Here is a 21,366-nt window from a genome sequence, read left to right as displayed (position 1 = left end):
CTGAAAGCAGTGACATGAACAAATATCAGCACACCAATGTTCATAGCAGCATCATTCACAATTGTCAAAAGATGGAAACAACCCAAATGTCCTTCAACAGATGAGTGGATAAATAAAATGTATACACACATGATGGAATACTATGTGGATGTAAGAAGGAATGATGTCATGAAACATATGACAACATGGATGAACCCTGAAGACATAATGCTGAGTGAAATAAGCCAGGCACAAAAAGAGAAATATTATATGCTACCACTAATGTGAACATTGAAAAATGTAAAACAAATCATTTATAATATAGAATGTAGGGGAACTAGCAATAGAGATCAATTAAGGAAGGGGGAATGATAACCCAATAAGAACAGTTAACAATTAAGCTAAATTTAATGTTCTGGGAATGCCCAGGAATGACTATGATCTGTTCATTTCTGATGGGTATGGTAGGAACAAGTTCACAGGAATGTTTCTATATTAGGTTATTTTTTTGGGGTAGAGTAGGAACATGTTGGAAGTAAAGTAGTTATCTTAGGTTAGTTGTCTTTTTCTTACTCCCTTGTTATGGTTTGTATGAAATGTTTTCTTATTGTATGTTTTTTAAAACTTATTTTTGATATAATTGATTAAAAAGTTAATTAAAAAACAATGAAAAAAGTATGCAAAGCCCCCTTGAGGAGCTGGTTGAGAATGCAGGGTTGTTGGGCTTCCCCACCTTGATGGTTGCTGATGTGCTCACAGACATAGGGGCTGGTGGATTGATGGGCTGAGCCCTCTAGCACAGGACTTGCCACTGGGAAGACTGTTGCTGCAAAGGAGAGTCTAGGCCTCCCTATAATTGTGCTTAAGAGCCTCCTTCTGAATGCCTCTTTGTTGCTCAGATGTGGCCCTCTCTCTCTAGCTAAGCCAGCTTGGCAGGTGAAAGCACTGCCCTCCCCTCTACATGGGATCTGACACCCAGGGGAGTGAATCTCCCTGGCAACTTGGAATATGACACCTGGGGAGGAATCTAGACCCAGCTTCATGGGATGGAGAACATCTTCTTGACCAAAAGGGGGAAATGAAATGAAATAAGCTTCAGTGGCAGAGAGATTCCAAAAAGAGCTGAGATGTCACTCTGGTGGACACTCTTACGCACAATATAGACAACCCTTTTTAGGTTCTAATGAATTGGAATAGCTAGAAGTAAATACCTGAAATTATCAAACCACAACCCAGAACCCATGAATCTTGAAAACAATTGTATAATAATGTAGCATATGAGGGGTGACAATGTGATTGACAAAGCCATATGGACCATATTCCCCTTTGTCCAGTTTATGGATGGATGAGTAGAAAAATGGGGGAAGAGAAAAAAAGGCACACAGTTTTCTTTTTTACTTTAATTGTTCTTTTTCACTTTAATTTTTATTCTTATTATTTTGTGTGTGTGGTAATGAAATTGTCAAAAATTAATTTTGGTGATAATGCCCAACTATATAATGGTACTGTAAGCAATTGAATGTACACTTTGTTTTGTATGATTGCATGGTATATGAATATATCTCAATAAAAATGAATTAAAAGGAATAATATAATTAACTTACCAAATTCTCCCTTTAAACTTTAAGTACTATTTTACCATTTCATGTGTAATATAATAGTGTTTCAATGGTCTGCTTTCTTTTCTGCCTTAATGGACATTATGTTAATGTTACCATATATTTTATTTTATATATAACTATACATATGTGTGTTGTTAAACCCCACAATGTATTATTTTTGTTTAAGCAATCAATTATCTTTTTAAATTCAATTTTATTGAGGTATATTCACATACCACGAAGTCATACAAAGCATACACTCAGCTGTAGACATTTAAATTATAAGAAAAATCTTTTATATTGACCCATGTTTTTATCATTTCTTGTGTTCATTTCTTTGTGTAGATTCATGTTTTCATCTGGTGCCATTTCCCTGCCTGAAGGACTTCTTTTAACATTTCTTACAGTGTGCATCTACTGGTGATGGATTACTTCCACTTCTGTACATCTGCAAAAATGTCATTTCATTTTAATTTTTGAAATATATTTTTGCTGTGTATTGTATCTTAGGTTGATAGGTTTCTTTTCTCTCAGTATTTAAATATGTTGCTGCAATGTCTTCTCAGTTGTATTGTTTATGAAAAAATATACCATCATCTTTATTTTTGTTCCTCTCAACATAAAGTGTGTTTTTTCCTCTGGCTACTCTTAAGATTTTCTCTTTGTCACTAGTTTTCAGCAGTTTGATTATGATGCTTTTGTGCAGTCAGTTTTTTAAAAAATATTTCTTGTGTTTAGGATTGTTTGCATTTCTTGTTTCTGTGAACTTATGGTTTTCATCAAATTTAGAAAATATTTGCCTTCTGTTGTCTCCTTTCTTCATGGACTTTAATTACATGCATATTAAGCAGCTTGAAGCTGTGCCACAGATCACTATTTTTTCTTTCTAATTTTGTCTTTTTCTCAGCATTCCATTTTGGATAGTTTGTATTGCTATGTTTTCAAGTTTGCTAAACTTTTCTCCTGTAATTTCTAATCTGCTGATAATCCTATCCCATGAATTTTTTATCTCAGAGTTATAGTTTTCATCTCTAGGTATTTGAGTCTTTTGTTATCTTCCACATCTCTACTTATCTGTTTGAATACCTAGAATACACTCAAGATAATAGTTTTTATGTCCTTTTCTTCTTAATTCTGACATCTCTGTCAGTTTTTATTTTTTTCTTAACTATGAGTCATATTTTCTGGCTTCATTGCAAAGTTGTAATCTATGAATGAATGCCAGACATTGTGACTTTTACCCCATTGGATGCTAAATTGTTTTGTATTCTTATGAATATTCTTAGGGATTTTTCCTATGATGCAATTAATTTACTTGGTAACAGTTTGATCTGTTGGGTCTTCCTTTTAAAAATTGTAGTGTCTATTCTAAGGCTAATTATTCCCTCACTACTAAGGCAAGAACCTATTGATTACTCTACCCAAGGCCTATGTATCATGAGTTACTTTTTTACTCTGGTTGGTGAGAAGAGGTACTATTCAAAGGCCTGTGTGATTATTGGATTCTATTCCCCTTAATCTCTTCAGATGCTTCTTCCCTGATTTCAGGAAGTTTCCTAACATGTTTATATCAGTAATTTGTTGAATGCCCAAGGGAAGACCCTCCAAAAGTCTCCTGTTTCTTTCTGTGCATCTGTCTCCTCTTTGGTAGTTTGCCTTTGAACTCAGGCTGCCTTGATCTCCCAGGACTCTCAGTTGCATCTCCTCAATTTAAGGAGTCCACTGGGCTCATCCTTGGTTCCCCCTCTCTATGCCATGGCCAGGAAACTCAAAGCAGTAAGCAGGGACATGCACAGGCTTAGTGCAGTGGTTTGAACCTGTATGTATCCAAGAAAAACATGTTCTTATATCTAATCCCTTCCTATGGTTGTGAAACCATTGTAAGTAGAACATTCTGATGAGGTTACTTTAGTTGTGTCCTACCTCAACCAGAATGGGTCTTAATCCTATTGTAGGAGTCCTTTATAAATGGAATGAACACAGAACAAAAGGCCACAGAAGCAAGTGGAAAGCAATGAAACCAGGAGAAGGGAGAGACCAGCCAACAAGACCATGTGACTTGCCATGTAGCAGAGTAGCCAAGGGTCACTGGCAGCCAGTCTTTGGGAAGAAAGCATTGCCATGATGATGCCTTGATTTTATTTTCCTAGCATCAACCATGAGTGAATAAATTCCCATTTTTTAACTCAACCCATTTCCTGGTATTGGCTTTGAGTAGCCTAGGAAACTATGTAACCAAGAACTTATGAATTAACAAATTATTATGATTATTAAATCATTATATAGATATTTCTTTTTACTTTCTATTTGTATTAGAATAACCAGAAGGAAATACCTGAAATTGTCAAACTGTAATCTATTTATCTTGATCTTTGATGACTGTAACCTTTATCATGTGATTGCAAAAAGCTTGTGACTGACACTCATATGTAACCATTTTATCCAGTCTTGTGGCTTTGGAGACTTGTCATCATTAAAGGCAGGCCTAATGTTTATTATTGAACTGTCTTAGGTCAGCCCAGAACTAACCCACCCCAAGTCCATAGTTATCTGGTTAAATGAAGCTGAATCAAGCCAAAATAGGCCTGTCTGACACATACAGTAGCTTAACCTTTAATCTATAATTGCCCTAGACCTCATTATAACACTAAAAATCACACCCATCATCATATTAAGGCTGCCGTTTACTTAAAAACATTCTGCAACTAAGGATGTAATCAATCTGCACATAGTCAATGATTAAATCACCTCTAATTACATCATCTGGAGCCATTGTGCTAACTATCCATAAAATCTGCCCATCTTTTGATACTGCAAAACCTCCAGAATTACTAGGGCTTAGGTAGACAGTTTTTTTAGGCTGAAAGACAATCTGATCTCTTGCTATTTGCCTACCAATAAACTCATTCTCTCTTTGAAACCCTGGTATCTCAGGAATTGGTCATTTGAGTGCAACAGGCAGAGAATCCACAGCCTTTGTCTGGTATTAACACACTTACCTTTATCCTGTTTCTTAGGAATCATTGTTCATTTCCTGATATCATCTCTTGTAACAATGTTTCATATCTTTTTGTCTAATTCCTTGGTTGTTTCAGGTAAGAGAGTAAATCTAGTCCCTGTTCCCCCACTGTGGTCAGAAATGGAAGTCCCTGGTTTGGATCTTAAATCAGAAAAAAAGGTGATAAATGCCTTAATTGAGATAACCAGCAAATTTGAACATGGGTTGAAGAGTACACATATTTTATTCACATTAAATTTTCTGTTTCTGAAAATTATACTGTGGTTTTATAAGAGATTTTTCCTTTCTCATAGGAAATATACAAAGTATTTAGAAGTAAAGGGAATGAGGTCTACAACTTATTCTCAAGTGATTCAGAAATAGAAATGTACAATATACAAATAGAGACTGATGAAATAAATGTGGCAAAATATTAAGACTGAAGACTCTGGGTGAAGGATATATGAAAATTATTTGTCCTGTTTTTGCAAATTTAAGTTAAAAATTATTTCAAAATAAATGGGATAATAAATTCTTTGGATAAATGGCAAAACTAGTATTTGGTGTTAGAAGTCAGGAACAACTAATTTTGAGAAGGAGAGTGAGGCAGCCCAGTGTTTGAAAACCCCCTCCCTTAGGGACAAGGGTGGAACCTTGAGCACACAGCAACTCCCATGACCAGAGCACAGACATTGAAGGTCATTTAGCCTAGTCACTCTTGATACTCAATCTTCACAAGGCTCAGCTGACGTTTCTTGTATCCAACTCTTATGAGGCACTGCTGAAATAAACATTCATGAGACTCAGCCAAGGTTTCCAAATCTAACAAGGCTATGCTTAACTATATAAGGCACTCCTCTTCCTCTTGTTTGCCTGGGTCATTGACTTCCATTTCCTAACCACGGGTCATTGGGAAAAATCCCCCTGTAAGTCCCTAATTAAACTCATGGATAACTTTGCCTGGTGTGTTCTTTGGTCTTGGGGTTGAGTCAGGCTGCAGCAGGGAGTATTAATAGAGAATGGGAGCTTCAGGTGCTGATACTGTTTGAACTCTTAGTGAGTACATGGTTGTGTTAACTGCTTTTGTAATTCACTTATCTGTGAAGACATGACATGCATTTTTGTAATTTCTTTTTATTTAATAAACTTTTGTTTTGTTTTGTTTTTCAAGGAGGTAAAAATAGATTTGGGTATAACAACTCTAGAATCTCTTCCTCTCTGGGACTTCTTTCCTGGATATTTGGTGAGAGGTCTCAGATAAGGTTGATGGTCCCCTAGGAGGTCCTCCTCCTTACTTCAAAATATAAGTTTTATTTCTGTGGTGAGGAGTTTATGCCTAAAACCAAAGTAAAAATTCACTTCACCCTTTAATCTTAACCAACAGCTCCAAATTTTTACATTTCTCAGAGGCTGGATCTTCAGTAAACTTGAACCAATTCTGCTGAGCAGGCAGAAAGGATAGTGTAGAGGGATCCAGAAACTGGAGAAATGCATCAGACTCAAATGCTCTGAACAGATGCCAAAAATCCCTGACAATGAAATGGCCCCATGAATAACATCATTCTGCAAATTTACTTCAACCTCATTTCCTAGGTCAACTTCCTACCCTCTTCCTAGGACCACTGTGCTAAATGCTGTGAAGTAAAGGTGGGCAAAACTCTATTTGGTGTTTTTAGCCAATGCAGTACATCTGAAAGGGAATGAAATGTGAAATAGAATAAAATAGCTTCATGTTTCATTCAGCATTTCTTTCTTGGTTTCTAGTGATGGTACATGTTTTTCATGTATTTATTGGCTTAATTGGCTTAATTTCTTTCCTATAACTGCATTTCAAAACTTGTTTCTTTTTTCATATTTAACAGCTCTGAAATTACATCTTATGATGTATCTTATAGTCAATACCATGTGTTAGCTTAGTTAGCCATATATTTTCTTTTACAGTAGTAAAAAAAATAATGATGCATCTGGCAATTCATGGCTTCTAGATTGGATGAGAAGCAGCAAAGGTATTTTCTTAATCTCTTTTTATTGAATGTTGGATGTTCATATTTTCCCACTTATTTGTCTTATTAAGAGTGTGAAATCTGAGCCTCGTAGTTTTTAAATATATTTTCTCAGTTTATTTGTGTTTTAACTTTGTGTATATATGTTTTGAAGTTAGACTTTAAAAGTTTCATAGTAAAATTTACTAGTTTATATCCTTTATGGTTTCTGCTTTTTGTTTCAGGCTATCTCAAATTATGTAATATTAAAAATCTTTATTTACATTTAATTGATGGTTTACTTTTCAAATAGTAAATTCATGTAACAGTTTTTATTATAATGTTGAAAATAAAGATCTAGTCTTATTTTTTCAACACCATTTGCTGAATGAAATGAAATTTTAACATATGTTCAATTTCTATGTATATTTGGATGTTTCTTTTCTTTTCTGAAGTCAGCACCAAGATTTCCAGGTTTTTATAATAATTTGCCTTTCCAAAACAAACAAAAAACAAATGGCTCTTCTAAGGGCTTTTATATTTCCTGAGGAAGTTAGAAATTGTTCTGTCAAGTTAAAAAAACAATAACCAACCTCCAAATGAAGCTCTCCAACAAAGTATATTATTAAGGTTTTCATTGAAATTGTGGTAAGTTTTACAGGGTCCTCTGTAAGGGTGAATACAAATCTGAAACCACATTGAATTTTCGTTGGTGCTAAAAGGCAAAGAGAATTTTTTCCACATCACTTTTCTTAGAGCATTTCTTTAAGAAAACTTGCAATTGCCAATCCTTTCCCTGTTCCTTTGAGAGTTATGTGAAGGTAAAAAAAGGCTCTTACAAATTTTACAATCCAGGAAATGTCTTTCTTTATAGCCTCAGCACCATGTCTTTGAAATGCAAACATCAAGAAAGCCAGAGCACCCCCATCTCCTTGTCTGTATGAGAGTTTAGTGTACATGCCTGGCTACAAGTTGTGAGTACATGCATGTCTTGAAAGATACACAAAGTTTTATTTTTCATTTCAATAGGGGCAATTAACTAACACATTTGGCTGCTCCAATTAGGTGAATTTGTAGCAAATGTTGCTGTCAAGTCATTTGCTGTCAATATGTAGCATATTGCAATATGTTGCCGTCAATATGTAGCAAATGTTGCTGTTAAGTCCTCTTAGTTGAGGAAAAGTTATCTTTCATCCTGTGAATTTGTCTGGCTGTAAGAAAGAGGGATATTTCTGTATGGAGGCTCATTAGCAGATTGCCTGTGATGCACATGGCAGTCTGGTTTAATTCTTATTCATTAATAAAACTTCTTCATTCTTTTCTGCATTTGTGGAGAGGATTTTCTAGGTTGGCAAGAGACAAGTTTCCCAACCCCTCACATGATGAAAACTGATGCATGTGTGTGTATGTGTTTACATATAAAGTAGGTATATGTAGGCATATATATTTATATATCCCTATATGGATCCTGCACATTTTAAAATTAATTTTATTGTAAAAAAATATTTTTAATGATTTTGCATGAAAACTCATTTCTTTTGTTGGGACAAGAGTAAATTTGTATCATAAAGTTACTGACCAGGAAAGAGAATCAGTATATATTCCAAGGTGAAATGACAGTTACAAAATGTTATACCATTAGGATAACAATCATGTAAAATTTTTAGAAGTGTGTGCATCGAACATCAAGATTTTTCATTTTCTTTTTGGAGGTGGTGTGTATGGCACCCATCTTTTCACTCTACTTTATACATATTTTCTATTTTACTACACGCTTCATGTATTGTTTGCACAATTTTGAAAGCTAGCATTCCTAAGATAAAGTCACCTGTTAAAGGATATTATTGAGTATAACACAAGATTATTCCCAGGTACTTTACTTAAATTTCTCACCAATATTCATCACAACACCTCACAGTAGCCCTCTGTCTTCAAGGCCCCAGGGTGTGGTGGCATCAGGATCAGCCATCGCTGTGGATGTGGAAAGGACCAGGCCTCTTGGAGTCCCCAGCAGCTGGAGCCTGTCAACCAACCCCACCCCTGCCACCACAGGCTCTCTCTGCTCATGTGCCACCACAGCGCACTCCCGCTGTCACCACCTCTGTTTCAGGCAGCAGCGCCCTGAGGGCTCTGGAGCCTCCCGGGTTCCATAGGGGCTCAGGGCAGGGCCAGATGGCACAGCTCAGGAGCGGGAGCAGAGGCTGAGCCTCTTCATGTGTGAAGGAGCAGATACTTCTCCACGACCGGGTGGTTTCAGGGGCCTTGGGAGCCACCACGCCTCCAAGATGAGGAAGAGGGGTCAGCAAAGGGTCAGGGCATGGCCTGGTGAAGGGCTGCTGCAGAGTTCAGGGGAGGGTTGGGGAAGGGGGTCTTGTAGGCATCCGGAGAGAACTGGGGAGGGGCCAGGACAGACAGTGGCTGCTTCTCCTTCCTCCTCTGGCAGGACGGCCCTCGAAGGCCTGAGGTGGTGGTGAGCAGAGCAGAATAGCGAGCCTTGGGCCTGGCTGTGCCTGACCTGGACCCTCCATCCACCCAGTGTGGGTGGTGGGGTCGGTGGTGCTGGCTGCTCAAACCTCCCGTTCTGTACCAGGAGGGACCTGGGCCCAAAAGCCAGTGCCTGTCGGTAAATGGGCAGCTTATCTCTGCATGCCTCAGATACTCAGCTCTTAATTGTGGCTATTATTAACTCTTGTGACACCAACATACAACCTTTAGCATCGTTGTGTTCTGTATTAAATAGGATAGTATATAAAGTATGGTAAATTCTCACAGGTGAGCTGCTTTGAGTTTACAAGGCATACCATTCTTTTCTTCATTGGCTCATTTAACCAACAGAGACAAAAGTTCCTCAACACTTCCCATAATGAAAACTGATGTGTGCATGTGTTTACATATACAGTACATAACATGTATGCATATATATTTACATATATATAATAAATATTCAACTAAAAGTTCGGAGAGAAAAACTGATTTGTTCAGTATTGCCACATTAGGAGATAAATGAATAGGGATTTAAATTTCATTTGTTATATTCTGTAGTCCATTCCCTTTCCCACACTGAAATCTACAGTCTTTGTCCCTGAGCACAGGATGGAACTGTGGAGTGTAGTGACCCCTAACCTTACCTCGTCAGAACCCTGGTGTCAAAAAGTTAATTAACCTCCATCTCCATCCTCCAACTTGGCTTTCAGATGACTGTTAAAGAGAACGATGTAAATTGAAACCTCAAATTGAGATTTCAGTCATAATTTTCACTAGAAACCTGGGAATCCTATTCAGACCAAAGGTCTCTAGAGAGGTAAAATAGGACTGATTTTTTTAAAAGATGAAAATTGGGATTCACCCATGCTCCATATTATGGAACTGATATAATGCCTCTGATGGATTGCTGGTATCTGGGTTTCCAAATTAGTCAAAAAAGCACCAGGCTGGCTGGAAGTGTTCCCTGCTCATATGAGGATTTCAGGTTTATGGCATCTTGTTATTTTTGCTACAGACAAAAAGTAGCTGATTTGGGATTATGGTGCCCAATTATTATTTTAGTTTGTGCCACTCTCAGCAGACTAGACAGTCATGTCAGAGTTCATTAAGGCTTAATTAAACTTTACACTAGGCCCAGCCCAAAGTTTGAGGGGACAGTGAATTCCAGGACACTGTGTTGGATTTGTGGCCCTCGGGGAAGGCATAAATCAGAATGGTACATGAAAGCTTGTTCATAGTTATCTAATTCCTCCTTATTTTAAAGTAATAAAATTGAAACTAAAACAGTCACTATGTTCCTGAGTAGTAGAGCCTGGGGTAGAACTGAAGTCTCCAAGTCTTAGGCAGGCTAGAATAGGGCACTGTGAGCAGGCCAGGGGCATTGGTCAGTTCGGATCAAGAGCCAACATCAACCCATAGAAGTCCAGATGGAGTGCCAGCTGAGATAAGCAGGTGGAGAGAGAGCAAGGAGGGGCCAAGCCAAAGAGTGATCCAAACCTACCAGCTGAAATAGGTGGAGGAAAAAAGGAGGGGCTGGGTGAAAGGAGAAACCCTAATTCCTAGAATTGGCTGAGATATCCAGATGGAAGAAAAGGAGGGGTTAAGCCAGGGTGAGAGAGAATGGGAATTTCCACCCCAACCCTAGCCTGAAGCCTAGCAACAGGCTAACATAAAACCTGGACATAGATCAATATGGCATGCCCCCCTCTTGGGGCCTGCCTGCACTGACCTCTCCAGCATGTATTCCTTCTTACCAAATTTTGCTATTTCCCCATGTGTGGTGGCCTTTTCAAATAAACTTTGCTGCTTGCTAGTATTCCTCTTGTCCCTTAATTCTTTCTTGAGACAAGAAAATGAGCCTGCACTGGAGCTTACCTTGGGTGCCAATCAGGCTCCAGTAACATGTCCACTCTATGTATCATACTGAAGTCAAAAAAAGCTTCTTGGAAAAGTGATTTTGAGAAACTGAAGTTTACAGGGAAGAAACATCTCATTGAGGTCTTTCAAAAGAATTTTGAGACTTGTGGAGTTTATTATATTAACAGGAAAATTCTTATGACATGTAGCTTCAAAATCATTCCATAGAAATAAATATTTCTCTTCAGCATCATTTGAACAAGCATAGAGTCCCATCATAGCTATATTATCCACCTTAACTAATCTATTATTGGATGTTTAAGTTTTGGTTCATTTGTGTGACATACTATAAACAGACACATAATTTTCAAAGTGACCAGTAGGAAAGAAATGTTTAGATTTACTCAAAAATATCCTAGGTTCATCAGGATTATATTAGAGTCACTCATGGACAGTTGGACAACTATCATGGCCCTTCCTATTGCTTCAGACATGTCAAAGAGATATTTTTCCAGAGATTTATTGTTTACTAAAAAATTGTATGGAAATTTCTCACAGATGATTCCTGGAGCTGCAAATAAGGTTTCCTATGACTTTTGTCTTTCAACTTCCCCTGCTGTGGCTTCATAGTTTCTACCTTTTCACAAGAGCAGCAGAAAATGACTATATTCCAGATGATTTGTTCAGCCCTCACTTTGTATCACATTGTGTGTGCATGTGTGTTTTAGTAAGTTTTATGAAAGAGAGCCCATTAAAGTGAAAATAGTTAAAAATCACCTTCAGGGAAAATATTCTTAGAATAACCAATAAATATAAAAGTGTAGTCTTTTGTCCCCAGGACCCTTCCCAGAGTTCTGTGAGGTTAATATTATTTCTGTAATACTAAGATGCTAATGTACCATTAGAAGACATGGTCCCAGATAGGCCCACCTGTCCTGCATCAAACAGAGAAACAAGTTTCTTTGCTTTGGTGAGAATGTGAGTTTAAGATGCATCAGCAAGGAACTGGGAGAAAGAAAATCCTTCCAAGTCCAGTCCAGATTGAGAAGAATTGTTTTGGTTTTTATAACCCCAAGCAGACAAATAAATAGCCAGAAGCCAGAAGAAAGCAGAAAGGAAAAAATAATGGAGGAGAGAAAGCTGTTCTGTTAGCATTTCCTTATAATCTTGAAGTCCTCCCCTCATTCAGGTTTGTTTTTCAAAAAGCCAGTGCTTTATCAAACCATATGTTGGTTTCCTCTAGTGTGCAACACTAGGAAAGTTTCTGGGAGCAGACAGCAAGTTTTTGTTGTTGTTGAGATTAGAGCAGCAACATGTTATTTTAACAAGGGCTTTTTATGGTCAGAATAACTCAAGGTTGCTTGAATGAAGTGATCTTAATAAACAGGTTTTTTTTCCTATTGGCAATTGAAGACTATACTAAGCATTTTCCAGCTGAAGAATTATATTGAGTATTTTCTACTTATCCAACTATCAAATCCCTTTTTATGAGACATTTTCTTATTCTTAAGAAACAGTATCTTATGAGCATCTCTTATAAAAAGGAAAGTGGGCAAAGGTCTAGCTTGGGTAACTGCTTACTGCTGAACAAAGGCAAAGATGTTCTTCTATTAATCTGGAAGATTCTCTGTACATAAACCCACAGATACAATACAGTCAACAAGACAAACATAAGGCAAGCAGAATTAACATCATGCTAATAAGGGGTACTCTCCATTTCATAGGTAAGTTTACTATAATCTTTAACACTATCAATGAGTCCGGTTTACTATAATCTTTAACACTATCAATATCATCCTTTATATGATTTAATATTGAGATATTATCATATTCATCTGGTATATAGGTGCAACACAATGCCAATGAGAGCACAGGTCCCTCCTTGAGCTGCTATCAGTAGATTTAAAACCATTCTACTTTGAAGAACAACTTTTTTCATTTGAGCAACTTCATTTAAGAGACTGAGCCCTTGCTTGGTGTTTTGCATAAACTGAGCTGTGACCTTAGCCAGGGCAATAACTTGTCCAAGAACATCTATTGCACCCCCTTCTGGGAGGAGGACAGATAAAGGCCATTCCCACTACCACAAGGCTCTCTTAGATCTGCAGATTATAAGGCTTTCTTATGCAAACTTAAATGGACCTTTAAGGCCTTTACATTACTTGGTGTTTCAGGTAGACTTTTAAATATTTGTCCAGGCAAAAAGGAGTATCCAATAGTGCATCTCCGTATCCAATTACATGGCAAATATGGCCAGAAGTTAGAACTGCAGAGCCACCTGGATCCAGCTGGGGGCAAATAGATGGGTAACTCTTTTCCTACAGAGGCTACCTGTGAGATTAGATTCCATGGATTTAATGGCTTCATGCTGGGCCATTCATCTTTCCAAGGATAGATGATTTTATCATACTTTGGAGGATGTCTCCTACAAAGTTAGTTTGGGCAGAAGTGTTTCAGTGTTCTACATAAAGGGAGGTATTACCATATAGCACCCCATTTTTGCTATTAGACACACTTTCCCATCCCAAACTGACATATACAAGAGGGGTGATGAGAAATAGTTTCCTAACTTAGGATGTAATTTTCCTGGGCTGCTGTGAAATTAAACCTAAGACTTTCCCAAGGGCTTATATTAGTGCCCAGGCTGGGTGTTGGAAGGTAACACCATGTACAGAAATGTGGGATAGTAGGATAAATTAGGATTAACCAATCAGACCAATTTTGTGTTGAGAAAGGTAAGATGGCCCAGGGCAAACTTGAACTTCCAGCAGTAGGTAAATAAGTACAAATCCAACTATCATTTCTCTGGTGGATATCTGCTACTGTTGCAGTTCATTTTAGGAAAATATTGCCTTACACAAAATAGAATAGGAGAAAAAGGCAAAGGATGTATAACTTAATCCTAATCATCATACTGTTTTAGGCAATTTATGGAAGGGTAATTTTAAATCAGCATTAGGGGTACATGAGAAGGTGGTGTTTTCTTCTACTTCTTTCTCCTCTGGAGCTGGCTTAACTTGCAAATGGTGAATCCATGGCTTAATACCCTGCAGTTTGAGAGAAGAGTGAGGGATTATAAACACAATGTAATGTCCAACCCACTTGGGGGTAAGTTGATCCTCAAGGTGTTTATGATTCCATGTTTTCAATAACACTTGGTCTCCTGGCTCATAAGGATGTAAGACTGTATCTGTAGGAGAAGAAAGTTGATTATCACCAAACTCAGAAATCTTTATAGTACTTCCCAGAGAGATGACTGTATCCCTTTGCAATATATCATACAGGGTTTGCACAGACATATTCGCAACTGCATTTTTGAGGAAGGGTCTCCCATAATCCATTACAAAAGGACTCAAATCTGGTCCACTTCTAGGGGCAACCTGGATTCTGAGGAGAGCAATAGGCACTACCTTGTCCCAGATCAGGTTAATTTCTTGATATATCTTAGCAATAGTTTTTTCAGAGTATGATTCATTTTTTTCAGTCTTCCCAGTTGATTCAGATCTCCAAGATGCATTTAATTTCTACTTTATCTGAAGTTCCTATGAAATTTATTCAGTTATTTTTGAAACAAAGGCACTGCCATTATAACTCATAAGAGTGAATTGTTCCCCAAATCTAGGTATTATTTCTTTTATCAATACTTTAGTGACTTTGGTTGCTCTTTCAGTGTGGGAGGGAAGGCTTCTACCCATGCTGAAAATGTGTCAACTAATACTAGGAGGTAGCAGATATCTAGCTGATTGGGGCATCACTGTAAATTCTATTTGCCAATCTTCTCCAGGTGAGAACCCAGGAGACATCACCCCTACTGTCAAAGGGGGTCTGCTAGCTTTTGGGTTATTTTTATGACATAGGATACATTTGCTCATCACCTTATGGATTGTTGCTTGGATTTTTGGTCCTGCAATGTGCCCTCTGACCCAGGTTGCAAAAGCTTCTTTTCAAAAGTGAATCCTCTGGTGCAACTATGACAACAAAGGTACTAAAACTTGGCCTAACTTTGATTGCAAACATCCTTTTTTTTCTTGATATTAAATCCCCATTATTTAGCTCTAAGTATTTTGTTTCATAAAGTGGGGTGAATGATGAGAGGTCTGTAGTCAGGATAAGAGCTAATTCCTTGGTGCTTTGGGGTTTGAGAAGTATCCTGGCAGCTGCCTTTTCTGCCAAATCTGCTTTATGATTCCCTTTTGCTAGATAGCTGTTTGACTTCTGATGCCCCAAACAATGCATCATGGCAACTTCTGATGGCAGCATTACAGCTTCTAATAAAGGTATTATGGTCTCTGGGTGCTTAATTTCTTTATTATTTGGGTTAAAATTCCTCTTTCCTTCCAAATTGCACCATGAGCATGCAATACAGAATAGGCATAGAGAGAATCTTTATAAATATTTATTTTCTTACCTTGTCCAATGATCAAGGCTCAGGTCAGGGCAATGTTCAGCTTTCTGGGCTGATGTACCTGGTGGCAGGGGTTTGGCTTCTAGCACCACTGTCAGGGTTACTATGGCATATCCTGAACATCAATGTCCATTGTCCATAAAACTGCTCCCATCCAAGAACATTTCCAGTTCAGTTTCCATTAGAGGAGTGTCCCCTGAATCTGGTTGACTAGAGAACACTTCCTCAATCACCTGGATGCAGTCATGCAAAGCAAGCCCCTCAGATTCAGGTAACAATTTAGCTGGACTTAAAACTGTAGAACTCAAGAGTTGCACATAAGTGTTATCTAATAACATAGCTGGATATTTTCCCAGCCTGCCAGCAGTTAGCCAGTAACCTCCATTCTGCTGAAGCAGAGAGAGCACACTGTGGAGTGTGTGCTATAACCTCCTGAACCAAGGTAAATTTTGTAGCTTTCTGTAAAAAATCATAAGTGGTAGCCACAGCTCAAAGGCAAGATGGCCATCCCTATGACACTGTCTAGTTTATTTGAAAAATATGCTACAGGATATGAAGTCCCTCAAAGTTTTGTGTGAGAACACCAAGTCCTATTCCCTGCCTTTCATGTACAAACAGATCAAAAGGCTTGCACACATCAGGCAGCCCCCCCATGACTGGAGCAGTGTTCAGCTTTTCTTTAATTTGATGAAAGGCCTGATTACACTCTGCAGTCCATTACAGGGATTCTCTGTCTGATCCCTGCACAGTGATGTGCAAGAGTTTGGCAATAAGCCCCAAATTGGGGATCCAGATGCAGCAGAAACCAGTCATTCCTAGAAATTCCTGTAAATGTTTCTTTGTCTTAGGGGCTGGAATTTTCATTAGAACTTGGTGCATATCAGGCAGGAGGGCTCTCTGACCTCAGGAGAGCAAATATCCTAAATACTTTACACAGGGCTTAGTAATTTGAACTTTCCTCTGAGACACTTTATATTCCCTATCATTTAGAAAGTTCAGAGTCTTAATAGTATTTGCATCTGAATCTTCAGCAGTTTTGCTGGCTATAAATTAAAATGTCATCTACATATTGCAAAAGGACCCCTTGACACAGTTGGAAATCATGCAACTCTTTTGCTAAGAATTCTCCAAAGAGTGTGGGAGAATTCTTAAATCCTTGTGGTAAAAGAGTCCATGTAAGTTGCTCCTTAACCTTAGTGTCTGGATCTTCCCATTGAAAAGCAAATAGTTCTTGGGATTCAAGGGCCACAAGTATGCAAAAGAAAACATCCATTAAGTCTAGTACAGAGAACCATTTTAAGTTACCAGAGTTGTCAATAAAGTGTAAGGATTAGGCACAACTAAGGATAAATGTCTTTCACAATTTTGTTTATAACCCTTAAATCTTGGACAAATCTATATTCTACATTAGTGCCAGATTTTAAGACTGGGAGTATAGGCATGTTATATGGAGACCGGCAAGGTCAAATGAGGCCACTTTCTTTCAAAGTTTCTATTACTGGTTTAATGCCTTTTCTCACTAAGGATATTGACATAACTTGGGTTGATTTGATCCTCCCTTGAGCTCAAATTTTACTGGATGGGCAGTTACAGCTCTTCTCAGAGTGCCAGATGATCATACCTCAGAGGCAACATGTTCTAGTATGTGAGTGAGGACTGGTTATTTTTCAAGTTCTTCAGCTTGTAAAAGGGCAGTCTGCAGATGCAGCCCTTTGGAGGCACTCAGATAGCTATTTCTCCTTTTGAAAACACAACTTGAGCACTTCAGTTAGTGAGCAAATCCCTTCCCAGCAACAGTATAGGGCATTCAAGCACATATAGAAATTGATGCTGCAAATACTCCTTTCCAATTTTACAATGTAAATGTTGTAGGGCACCTTAGGTGTATTTTGGCCATTTAATTCCAATGATCATAATTTGCTCATTTATCTCAGTGGCTAATTGCTGCTTTAGTCCACTAATTTGCTTCCTTCCCTCCTTCATCTTTACCTGAGGTTCTTGCTGGGATATAGGTATGCCAGAAGAAAATGCTGCCAATGCCCTCAGGTACCCCTAATCAGAATCTTCTAGCCCAGATCCACGGGCCATTAATGCCATTTCATTCTTTTCTTTTTTCTTATTTGTCAGTTTGGGACAAGTTTTCTTCCAATGTCCTTCCTCCCTGTAGTAAGCACACTATCTTTACTAGGTTTCTCTTGTTTTGTCTCTAACATGACCTCCATGTGCCTGGCTTCCAGTTAGAAAAGCTGCCAGAAGGGCAGTCTGTTGCTTCATCTGCTATTTTTGGTGAGCTTGTTCCCGATTGTTGAAAACCTCAAAAGCAACATCTATAAGCATTGCCATGGGCAGTCCAAGCCCACCCTTTAGTTTCTGTAATTTATGCCAAATGTCTGGAACACTCTAATAAATGTCATGTTAATTATTATGGTATTTTCTGGACTTTCCAGATCTATATCAGAATACCTGCGGTATGCTTCAAAGATTCTAAGAAAGCAGAGGAGTTCTCATTAGACTCCTGCTGCACCTCCCATATTTTGTTCATAGATTTTTGTTTAGGAGCCCCATTCTTAAGGCCAGCCAAAATGTACATTTTATAGTGCTCTAAAGGAGCATGCTCCCCAGAGTCATTAGGATCCCAGCCAGGATCCACATCAGGGATGGGGGGCACTTGGGACAACATAAATGGAGTCCTGGGGAGACAACTCTCTTAAGCATTCTGCCTCCTGCTTCACTTTATCTAACACCATTTGTATTTCCTCTGAATTTAGCAACACATTCATCAATGAAAATATCGGCTGAATTTAGGGTGTGTGTGGCAAAAATGGACAGTCTTTTCATTTGGTCTGGATCAGCCCTATAACCAGGTGTGTTGTTTCTCCAGTTTAATAAGTCAGATGCTGAAAATGGCATGTGGACCAACATAGCTCCCGAATAGTTTCCCTCCTCATCAACTCCTAAAGGGACCTGATGCAATGAAAATTGGCCTGACCCAGAAGAGGTAACACCCTGTCCATATTGCACACCACTATGGGTATGAGATGGGGAGGTCATTCCTCCAACAGTATCATATGGGTTGCAGGAGGAGTGCTAGGGAGCTCAGCCAGGCAGTGAAGGGGGTGGGAATGGCACTGCCATCAGGCCTGCATTGGCTGAGCTTGCAGTTGGGGATGGCACTGCTGCCAGACCTGCACCAGGAGGTGTCACTGCTCCCCCAGATGTCAGAGACTGTATGCATTACTCTTTCTGCATCAACAGGTAAAGGAGTTGGAGGGAATGGGGAGGAAAGAAAGTCATCCAACAGGTCCTGCTCACAAGTGAGGATTTCATGCAAGGCTTTTAATATCCATCTCTTCTCCCCTTGGACCTCATCAAGGGGCTTCTTTTTAAATACCTCATGATGTTTTAAGGCCTCATCTATAGGTCCCTTCTCTGTTGCAACAGGCTCCTCCCATATAGCGCCATCTGAATCCTCAAGGTACATAAATTACATGTCTTTACAATGTCTTTATCTTTACACAGTCCCACAAATGGTTGAATATAAGGCACTTCCTCTAATCTCTTGTTTTTCTTGCAGTATGTCTCTAATCGGATAATAACCTGGAGGTCAAGAATTCCATTCTCTAGCCACTCTACCTCTTTACTTAATTTATATTGTGGTCACACAGATTTGCAATAATATATTAACAATTCCTTTTTTAAATGACATTCTCCAAATTTAGACCCAATCAATAAGAATAGTTCCCAAGGGAGAGGTAGCCAGCACACTTTGAGAATTTCCCATGGCTGGGCAATACCGACAGAAATCATGAAGACAGAATAACAGAGCAGGAGCTCCTCAAATACAACTGGTTCCCCACACAAATACAAACTGTGCAAACTGTACAAAATTCAAAAGGAGAACCACAAATCCAGGATCACAGATACTGGGGCTCAAACCCACCAAGTCTGCATGCATGACCCCAGGATCAACTCAATTAGCCTTATTACACAACAGACTAATTGAACCAAAAGGAAGCAAAATGGACACAGCAAACAAAAGATCACAAACTTACCCAGCACCGGGAAAGTCTTGATTGCAAAGTCATCTTCACCCAGATATGCCTCATGTCTGTCTGCTGCAGGCACCTTCACCTGGACCCTACAGTCTCGACCCTCCAGGAAAATTTCTGGGCAGCTGCTAGTCACAGAGCCAAGGAGTCCAGGAGAGCCCCGCAGCCAAAGAGACAAAGATCAGGGCTGCACTAAAGGCAGTGGGAGGTCCCTTTTTGGTCACCCAAGACAAGCTGTAGCTGTTGAGTGGAACCCGGGCCAGGGCAGACAGGTAGCCTAGAAGGTTGGAGGCAGAGGATGCTAAATCGGCAAGGCAGCTATCTCAGACCAGGGCCCCTGTGGCCAGCTCAGCTCCCGCTGACTCTCTCCACTGTAGGACAAGAGGCGCGGGACTCTGAGCTGAGGGCGCCCTCATGCAGGTGGGATAGCGAGTACTGGGAGTGGCTCTTCCTACCTGTCCACGAGCTGGGGAGGGGGTGGAGAAGGCTTTGCAGGCCACACAGTGCAGGCTAGGCTGGGAGGCTAGTGCTGCTGCAGCTGCTGCTGCTGCTCGCACTGTAGGCCGAGGTCCGGAGGCCACAACGGCCCAAAACCCAGGGGCATGAAGAGGCGCTGCTTCTCCTCCTAAATGATCCTCTCGTGCTCGTTCCGCTTTGCTGCAGCTTGGCATGCCGCTCTGCCTCCTCCGCCTCGTACAGTCCAGTAGCCACTCCCATGGGACAGCCCCGGCTCTCGTGCACCAGGTCCGACAGTGGACGGCCCCACGGAGTTGGCGGCAACAGCTCCAAGGGTTTGAAGGTGCAGAGCGGGCAAACTTCTGGCGAGGGGGCCGGGGAAGGGGCTGATCAGCACTTAGCAGCTACCCTCTGCCTCCGGACTGTCGCTGTTGTGCCATTGAGGGGTTTGCTCCCGCCTCCCGACTTCTATTGCCGCACACGGAACTTCGGCCTTGTGGGGTACAGCCGGGGAAGCCAAGGCCAAGGAGGTCGCCGGCTGCTGGGCGCCCTGCGCATCACGGCGCACAAACGCGGCGGCTGTGTACGCTTCGGAGCTGACAGTCTAGGCTCCCGCCTTCTCTTCCGGCACCGGGTGCACCACGGCTGAGGCCCCGCCCTTTTGAGGAGTCGCAAGTTCCGGAATCCGCCCACAACAGGCTTTTTTGTTCGCAGCTCGCCTCTCTCCCTTGCCTCACTTGTGTCCCGGTGCCGCCAAATGTCGGTTACTCTGGGCTGCAGCAGCGATCGGAGTCCAGATGCAGGCAGCGCCTCTCCATGAGACCGATGAGTGGTGCGCAAACACACCAGACGCTACCTACATGCGGGAGGGGCAGTGCGGTAAGGCCTCCCTAAAATAACGTGGTTCAGCTCTATTCCTTCACACTAATCCTTAAGAAAGGAAGCCCCACGCTATCCCTGCTGCATCCATCTCAGCCTTTCTAACCGTGAAGGTACAGCTCGCCGCCACCACCGGCGCCTCCTGGTGGATACTCAAGGGTATTCGTTTGTTCGCTTAGAGCTGGAAGAACAGAAATTTAAATATATATAAATCACCAACAAACCTTATGTTAATTTTTTTTTGACCAGGAAGAGAAGAGATCAAAGATCAATTGGAGAAAGTTTTATTGTAGAGTTGTGCAGGCGGGCTGAAGCCTAATAGTGGGAACAGCCCCCAACAAAGATGGGAGTACGGTCTTATAGCTTTTTGTGAGGGGGCTTGGGGGAATAACTGTTGGTGGGTACAGAGAGAAGTAAGGAGTTGAGTCAGGGGATAGGTTTGCTCACGGTAGGATAAAGAGTTGACTTCAGGGAGATTATTACATAATGGAAAATTTTTGTTCTTGCTCAGACTGTTGTTAGCTAAGAGTGGGTTTTTTGTAAACAGTTCTGTGTGTTGTGGGAAAGCTTCTAAAGGTGAGTTTTGTATGTGTTGGGGGTAGGGAGTTTTGCCTAACACCTTAGTCTTGCTAGAAAGTGGGAAGGAAGGAATTGCTCACCTTGTTTCTCAAGGGGA

The 21,366-nt window shown here is 40.2% G+C and overlaps 1 protein-coding gene and 1 long non-coding RNA gene across 6 annotated transcripts in view; one reads left to right on the top strand and one right to left on the bottom strand.

Moving 5' to 3' along the window:
- Positions 1-21,366, top strand: part of LOC119545445 (zinc finger protein 596-like) — a 73,259-nt gene that overhangs the window by 27,861 nt on the left and 24,032 nt on the right. Inside the window, exon 1 of one of the 3 annotated variants that reach the window (XM_037850947.1) lies at positions 20,051-20,690. The exons of 1 other annotated variant lie outside the window; for it this stretch is intronic. The gene's annotated coding sequence lies outside the window, so the exon portion shown is untranslated. Of the gene's footprint in view, positions 1-20,050; positions 20,691-21,366 lie in introns of those variants that run through there. One more of the 3 variants, XM_037850945.1, reaches the window with a different exon arrangement.
- Positions 13,814-20,441, bottom strand: LOC119545446. Of its 3 annotated transcripts, XR_005219084.1 has the most exons (3): positions 19,359-20,441; positions 15,310-15,539; positions 13,814-14,091 (listed from the first exon to the last, which is right to left on the bottom strand). It is a non-coding gene; the product is annotated as an uncharacterized LOC119545446 (long non-coding RNA). The 3 variants fall into 3 exon arrangements; XR_005219082.1 differs by lacking the exon at positions 15,310-15,539; XR_005219083.1 differs by lacking the exon at positions 15,310-15,539 and having other exon boundaries at positions 13,814-13,948.

This window comes from Choloepus didactylus, chromosome 10 (genome assembly GCF_015220235.1).
Source record: "Choloepus didactylus isolate mChoDid1 chromosome 10, mChoDid1.pri, whole genome shotgun sequence".
In the NCBI taxonomy this organism is placed as follows: Eukaryota; Metazoa; Chordata; class Mammalia; order Pilosa; family Megalonychidae; genus Choloepus; species Choloepus didactylus.
This window is presented reverse-complemented; position numbering and strand designations above follow the sequence as displayed.